Genomic DNA, 7,526 nt, shown 5'->3' with positions numbered 1-7,526 from the left:
CACACACACACACACACACACACACACACACACACACACACACACACCACTACAACCCGCCCCCCTCAACTCAGCATCCAGCCTTCTCTCTGTCCAGCTCTTAAACCCTCTGTTCCTTGGACACTCCTCCCTGGCCTGACACACACCCCAAGTGCTCTCCTCACCCCTGGCCAACTTCCACAAACTCCAGAAAGGGAACCCCTCTCCCTGCCACTGCAGCCCGGTCCTCCTCCATCTACGGGTCACCCAGCTCAAGGACCCGGTGAGGCCCTCCCCATTCCCCTCATTTCCTCTCCCTGCTTCATCTTCTCTTGCAGATTTGACTTCTTGAAGATTTCTGTTTAGAAACTGAACTACATCTTGGCGCAGTTTAGACGATACACCACACTTGGAGATAAAGCCAAATTCCTTTGTCAGGTACACAGGGCACACGACTTGAGGCTTGCCCGTCTTTCCAGCATCAGCTCTTGACGCTGCCGCCTGCCAACACGGGTGCGTGTGTGTTTGCACACAGGCACGCCTGTGCCCACACACAGCATTTGCCATATTTCAACCCCGTGCTCTGCTCACATGGTGTCCCCTCTGTCTGGATCGTCCTTCCCCTCCTCTGTGAATCGCCTACCCCAGTTCATCTTTTAAGACACCTTAGGTGCCGCCTCCTCCAAGAAACCTCCCCTCATTCCTGCTGCCATTGCCACCTCCTTGTGTTCTATGCCTGTGACACAGAGATGGCTGCCTTCTCTTCTCCCATGGTAATAGAATTTTTTGCTGGGTAAATGGTCAAGAGGAAAACTACATTTCCCAGCCTCCATTGCAGCTCAATGGGGTCATATGTCTAGGTTCTGGCCAATGGAATGTAAGCAAAAGTGGCACGTGGCAGCCTTCAGGGACCTTTTCCGAGAGAGATGAGATGTGCCCTTTGCCTCTTCTTCATCTCTTCCTCCATCTTGCCACCTGGAACAGCGGGTGCCACCATCTTGGATGATGAGATGAAGGCCACAGGCCAGGAATGGAAGGAACCTGATTCTTGAGGCTTTCATGGAACAGAGCTGTCAACGTTAGCCATGGACAGAAAATCCAGGGAGAAAAAGCAACTTTTAACTTGTTTAGGTAACTTTTGCTGTGGGTTTTGTGTCACTCCAAATTGCATCTTTCCATGGTGCCCTCTTTTTAAACTGCAGGTATATTGAGAACATCATAATGTGATACAGTCACTTTTCATGGGTCTGCCCCTAGACTGAGGCCAGGAGGTGTATCTAACTCAACACTGTATCCCTCCAGCCAGGAGCATTGTAGGCACTCCATAGTGAATGGATAAACAAATGGTTGCTTGATGAGTAGATAGGAAGATTTGGAATGAAAGACTTACCTGGGGAAGATAAGTGTTAAAAACAGTGCGCTTACTCAGATCTGCACACTGGCCTTCCTTTCTAGCCTGTGTTGTTACGATGGCTGTTTCTGGTCCCTCCTGTCACTGACAGCATGACTGGATCTTATCATCTGCCAAGGGACTTCCCACACAGGCACACCAACCAGCTCATCCCCCCAGGCCTGTGAGGCGGAAGATGATATAGGTGGGTGGGCATGTGGGCAGATGCCCACACTGCTGTCTTGGGACTTGGTGTCTTCCTTTCTAGAGGGCCAGGTGGCACAGTCTAGAAATACAGGAGAATTGACTCTGCACAGGTGAACTTTGACCAATGAGAGACGGAAGCCAGAGGACAAATTCTTCTCTCTGCCTCCTCTGGACTGGTGGGGGCCAGTCGCCTCATACAGCGCTCCGAGGACGTCTCCCAAGACAGCAGCAGCCACCTCATGATGCCCTCCCTTAGTATTTGTTTCCCTCCTTGCTTCTCTCACTCTCTTTTCCCCTTACTTCTGCTCTCCTGAGATTGAATTCCCAATAAAATGTTAGCACCTGAGTTTTGCGCTCTATTTTTTAAGAGGACCCATGGGTATCAAGTTCAGGGGACAGTGAGGGATCTGGTATGGTTGGAAAGCAAGGGAGCGATATGATGTGAGGCTGGTAAAGTCAGCTGGTTCTGGGTGAAGCACCCAGGAGTGATTGATGGCCAGGCCAGGAGTCTGCTTCTTCTTGCAGCCACTTGGGCGCCATGAGGAACCTGAGAGCCATCACTGGATAGTTGCCTGTGTTGTCCCTGCCACAAGCTGGCCAGAAGTTTCCCTTACCTCCTCACCTGCCATGAAGTCAAGGGTTTCTGTGGTGTGCAGGTATTGGCAGAGAAGATTCAGTATGTTGCAAGTGAGCCTTCCCTTTGGCCCATCATTGCACTCCTAATAGAATATGTTCTAGGTCTACTGTCACATGCATACAAAGTTGAAGGTATAAGTGACCCAAGCCGGGCCAATTAGACTCCATTCCAGGACCTTTGCTGGAATAAACAAGAAATTAACACCCTCCTTTTTTTTTTTTTTTAAAGATTTTATTTATTTGACAGAGAGAGACAGTGAGAGCAGGAACACAAGCAGGGGGAGTGGGAGAGGAAGAAGCAGGCCTCCCGCCGAGTGAGGAGCGCGATGTGGGACTCGATCCCAGGACTCTGGGATCATGACCTGAGCCGAAGGCAGACGCTTAATGACTGAGCCACCCAGGCGCCCTAACACCCTCCTTTTAGCTTAACTCATAGGTTTAGCTGGTAGGACGTGACCCTGGAATAGATCTTGCCTTCCACGGGGAGAGCCTCTCTGAGAACGAAGCCAGACAGAGTGGTGCAAAGCCAAGAAATAAGGAAAGACAGAGTGGAAGAGAGAGAGAGAGAAAGAGAGAGGGAGAGTTGAAACCATCATAGGAGCACCAGGACTGTGCTGACCTTGTAGTTGAAGCCAGACTCGTGCCATGTGAACTGATAAATTCTCCTTTTCAATGAAGCCAGTTTGCACTAGGTTTCTGTCATTTGCAAATGAAAATGCACCCAGCACTATGATAAACAAGGAGGTTTATGGCAACGTTGTTTTTTTTTTTTTTAAGATTTTATTTATTTATTTATTTGAGAGAGAGAGCACATGAGGGGGGGAGGGTCAGAGGGAGAAGCAGACTCCCCGCTGAGCAGGGAGCCTGACGTGGAACTCGATCCCGGGACTCCAGGATCATGACCCGAGCTGAAGGCAGGCGCCCAACCAACTGAGCCACCCAGGCGCCCGGCAACGTTGTTTTAATAGCAAAAATGTGGCACTATCTAAATACCCGTGGCAGTACCTCCTTACATAAATGGAAGTATTTGTACATAATGGAACACTGCAGCCATCACAAAGGACCTTATCTTTGCCCACATGGAAAGACACCCGTGCTATGTTATTGTGTGAAAAAGGTGAGGTGTAGAATAGTGTACGTGATATTTCCCAATAAGTGTGTGAATTTTCAGGATGGACACACACACTTGCTTGGATTTACATGAAAGTTTCTGGAAGCCACATGCACAAGAGTGCGACAGGGGCTCCCAAGATCAGTTTGTGTTTTTAAAAGACCATTCTGGCTTCGCACAATGTAGACATGCAGCCTGACCAAGTCACACACCCTGAGCCTCGGGTTTCTGCTCTGTTACATGGTAATGGTGCCCTGGCCACGAGCTGTGCAAAGCACTTAGCACAGTGCAGGGCTCCCAATAACAGTCCGATCCATGAAAGCTGCTTTCACTGGGGACCGAGGCTGTCCTGGGGCATTGGGGTGGGCGGATGGCAAGGCTGAGAAGTGGGGCTTATTCACAGGCTTTCTGATTCCTCATTGTATTGAGTGGGGCAGAGGGTGGCTAGGGCCCCCTATGTAGGATGCAGCTCCCTCAGGGCTCCAGTTCTGGGGCAGCTAGGCCTGGGCTGTTGCTATTTTGCAAACGAGGAAACAGGCCAGGAAGGTGAAGTCACTTACTCAGAGTCACTTAGCTGGTGAGTAGCCAAGGCAGGCTTTGAGCCCAAACTACTTACTTCCAGAGCCAACAACCACCGAGCCAGACCCACACCAGCAGCAAGAGGCAGATATCCAGGGATAGGCAGAGAGGCCAAGAGGGAAAGGAGTAAGGGACAGAAGAACCGGGCCCACCCCAGAGCTGCCAGTCCCTTTCCTTCCCAAGGCTTGATGATCTAGCATCCCTGTGTGCCCTGGGCAAAGGGTATCCTTTCAGTCGCTTCTCTCCCCAGCCCTTTCGATTCTGCAGTAAGTCCTGCTCCTGACAACTTGACAGAACGGAAGGCTTCCCAGAGGAGGTATCGGGCGGTGATGCTGAGCTTTGAGGGATGGGCGAGAATTGGCAAGGGCATTCCAGGTGGAGGCACCTCAGATCAAAGGGCTAGAGACTGGAACAGAAGTCCACAGCCAGAGTGGGGATTGAAGGAAGCCTGGCTCAGCGAGGATGAAGGGAGAGGGGGACACTGGGAGATGCTCTTGGGGCCGGTTTCTGGGAGGGCTTGAGCATCAAGCTAAAGAGCAGGTTATTTATCCCGTAGACAATGGCGTGTGACTCACAGGATAAAGGTGCCTCTTCATCATCGAGATGGACTTGGGGAGTGGCGGGGAGGGGGGTCAGGAACTGGGTCAGTGCCTTGGAGGCCCATTGGGCAGGTGTTTGCCTGGCGGCTGGTGGGCAGGATGAGGCAGGTGCAGAAGGTTTTGGCCCTGGCCTGCCCCCCTCTCCGCAAAGGCAGATCCAAGGCCTGATTCTAGCCCAGCTAGCTCCCCCGCCGATGGCTTGTGCCCCTCTCTCCCCCCAGCACAGCTAATCAGCTTAGGATGGCAGCAAATGAAGGCTCCAGAACCGCAGGGCCCTCACTCTGCAGCTACAAATTAACACTTCAATTAAAAGCCAGCCAAGCCAGACCTGACATCCACATTCTCACTGGGTGAGGATTTAATTAAGACATGGTGGGGAGGTGGTGACCTCAGAAGGCCTCACCTTGAGCTGCCCATCCTGGCAACCTATTGTTTCCAGCTCAGACCATGGCATTGAGACCACAGAACACACTAGAAGGGGCAGAGTTTGTCAATAGAATTCCCTTTCATGAGGAGGGAGCTTTGACAAAAATATCGATTCCTGGGCCCCACCCCAGTGCCCCTAAACCGTCTCTCAGGGATGAGCCCAGGGGCCTGTATTTTCATACAGTCTGGGGGCTGCAGGGGGTTCTAGCGTTGTGAGGGTTTGAGAACTCCTGTTCTGGTAGGTGCTAAAAGCAATGTGGTACATCAAAATGATCGGCATTTTAAACCATGGAATGGAATATTAGAATAGGAAATATCAGAGCGCATCGCATAGACGAGGGAAATATTATTTTGTGAAACTTTTGCTTTAGGTATATATCTGTATGTATATTGGATTGTTATGAAAAAGTATGTATATTATATATATATGTATGTATTTTACTATGGGTTTCAGTTAAAAAAAAAAAGTTTGGGAACTACACAGCCACTCCTCAGTAACAAAGAGATGTGCGTGCCCTCTCCAAAGCTCGAGGCACACAGTTCACAGATGGGCCCAGCAGTGAAACCTCACTGTAGCTGCTTCCTCAGGTCTACTGATCCCAAAACATCAGGCCCGCTGGCAGCCTGCCTTCTCCCAGAAGTCGTCAGCAGACCGTTGGGAGGGTGCAGAGGCCCGCTGCCCCTCAGGATAATGGCCCCATTTCTGGCCCAGGACAAGCAGGTATTAGAAAGGGGACCCCCAAAAGAGATCAGAGCTGGGGCTTTTCCTGCCGTCCAGCACAGAGTCCCCAGGCCAGCCTCCCAGCCAGCCTCGAAGCCTCGGGCAGCATGAAGGGGTGAGCAGTCCCATCCACACCTTCCAGAGCTCACTGCCCGCTTGGGAGAAGGAGACGCAGGGGCAGGAAGGAGCCCGAGTCCGTCCCAAGGAGGCAGCCTGGGCTGTGCAGGAGGGTGGGGCTGGCGGGGGGCTGCCTCCCCCAGTGCCACATTCCCCAGCCCTTGCGAGGCCACGCCGGCCCTGCCCTCTCTGCCTTGGAAATCCCTTTGAGCTCAAGAGGGCAGATGGGGGTCAGAGAGTGATGAGAGCCCTGGCCCCAGCCCCGTTTGAAATCGAAGCATCCTGGGCCAGGGGCGAGGCCTGTGAGGTGGGGTCGCCACCCCCAGGGCCGCAGCATCCTCCCGCCTGGGCCAACCCGTTGCTAGGGCCCCTCTTTCGAGGCATCAGGTTATAGGGCCGCGTGGAGCAGCCCATCTGCCGGCTAACTTCTCACTTTCCCCCCTAAGGCTGCCTGTGACCCGGCTCCCCAGGCTCTGGCCCGTGTGTAAAGTGGCGGGGGGCCTTTATTCCCACCGAGCCCCTTCTCAGCAGCTCGGCAGCCAAACTGCTCTTGGATTACATTTTGATGAGTTTTCAATTTAGGCCCAGCAGACAAGGGAAGGGAGGGGATGGGGGTGAAGGGGTGGGGGCGGGCGGGGGCGGGCAGGGGAGCCCGGGGAATAAATGCAACAGATGGGTCCAATTGTGCTGCCTAGGCAAATGAAGGAAGACATCTGTAGCTCCCGAATACTGGTGGTCTGAAACGCAATTAGCCCTCTGTGAATGGGGCCCCTCGCAGCCCCCTCGGCCAATCCCCTCCGAGGCACTGCTCACGTTACAATGGCCTTGACCACAATCCATTGAGCAGAAAAAGGAAAAAAGAAAAGAAAGAAAGAAAGAAAGATTAATCCAGGAGTTGCTGCGCGGTGGGGCTGCAAGGAGAGCTGGTATGCAGGAAAGGTTACTTACGTCTCTGCTTCTCCCTTTTTTTCTTCTGTCTTCACGGAAGGCTGGAAGGTTCCTATTAAAGAGAAGGGGCCAGGGGAGTGTCTTAGTTTGGGGCTTGGTGAGGTGATGTGGACTCACATCTTGACTGGTTGCTAATCTGCAAACCTTAATTTTCTACTCACTTGTTGGGAAAATAATGAAGGGAGACACAGTCCCTGTGCTTGCAAGCGCCCCCCTTCCCCCCACCCCGCCAACCCCCCGGGTGAGCAAGTTGTTATGTGATAAGACCCCTTCTGCACGTGGTAATTATAATGGCTGTGGGGAGGTTCAGGGAGTTACCTTTCGCAGCTGGAAACGTGCGTTCTGCTTGACTCCTCAGAGGACCTGCCTCTTCCCCACGATCATCGAGCCCAGCTGGAGACCTGGGAAGGGACTGGAGTCTCCTTTATCTATGCATATTTATGATCCGTGGTACCTGGCAGGAAAGGGGGGAGAGCCCAGTACAACAGTGCACGCTGCCCCTGGGAGGGTGGAAGGGGGTCAGGGCACCTTTAAGTTACCCTCCTGACTTTTGTTCCCCTCAGCTCTTTGGTGTCTGATCTGGGAGGTGGCAGCTCCCCGCAAGGTGGTGAAAGAAAGCCAATAAATTCTGGAGAAACCTGTTCTTGGGTTTCTGCTGCCTGTGTCTGATCAGAGCCATCGAACAGCCCAGAAAGCTTCTGAGCCTGGGTCATAGGGACCCCTCTAGGACGTGCACTCAGAAGCTCAGTCCCACCTTTACCAAGAACCTATACAGACTGAGAGCCGAGGGGACATGCTCCTGTTGTTCATTTT

General features: G+C 52.5%; 1 long non-coding RNA gene across 1 annotated transcript in view; it reads right to left on the bottom strand.

Annotated features, from left to right (window-relative positions):
* LOC112815017 (uncharacterized) overlaps positions 1-7,526 on the bottom strand; it is a 71,103-nt gene that overhangs the window by 43,456 nt on the left and 20,121 nt on the right. The window contains exons 2-3 of the long non-coding RNA XR_003205912.2: positions 7,032-7,167; positions 6,714-6,765 (exon numbers count right to left, since the gene is read on the bottom strand). This is a non-coding gene — a long non-coding RNA (uncharacterized lncRNA). The remainder of the gene's footprint in view (positions 1-6,713; positions 6,766-7,031; positions 7,168-7,526) is intronic.

This window comes from Callorhinus ursinus, unplaced genomic scaffold, assembly GCF_003265705.2.
Source record: "Callorhinus ursinus isolate GAN/ISIS: 27379988/994484 unplaced genomic scaffold, GSC_fseal_2.0 scaffold30, whole genome shotgun sequence".
In the NCBI taxonomy this organism is placed as follows: domain Eukaryota; kingdom Metazoa; phylum Chordata; class Mammalia; order Carnivora; family Otariidae; genus Callorhinus; species Callorhinus ursinus.
The sequence above is the reverse complement of the archived record's forward strand: the minus strand, read 5'-3'. Positions and strand labels throughout refer to the sequence as shown.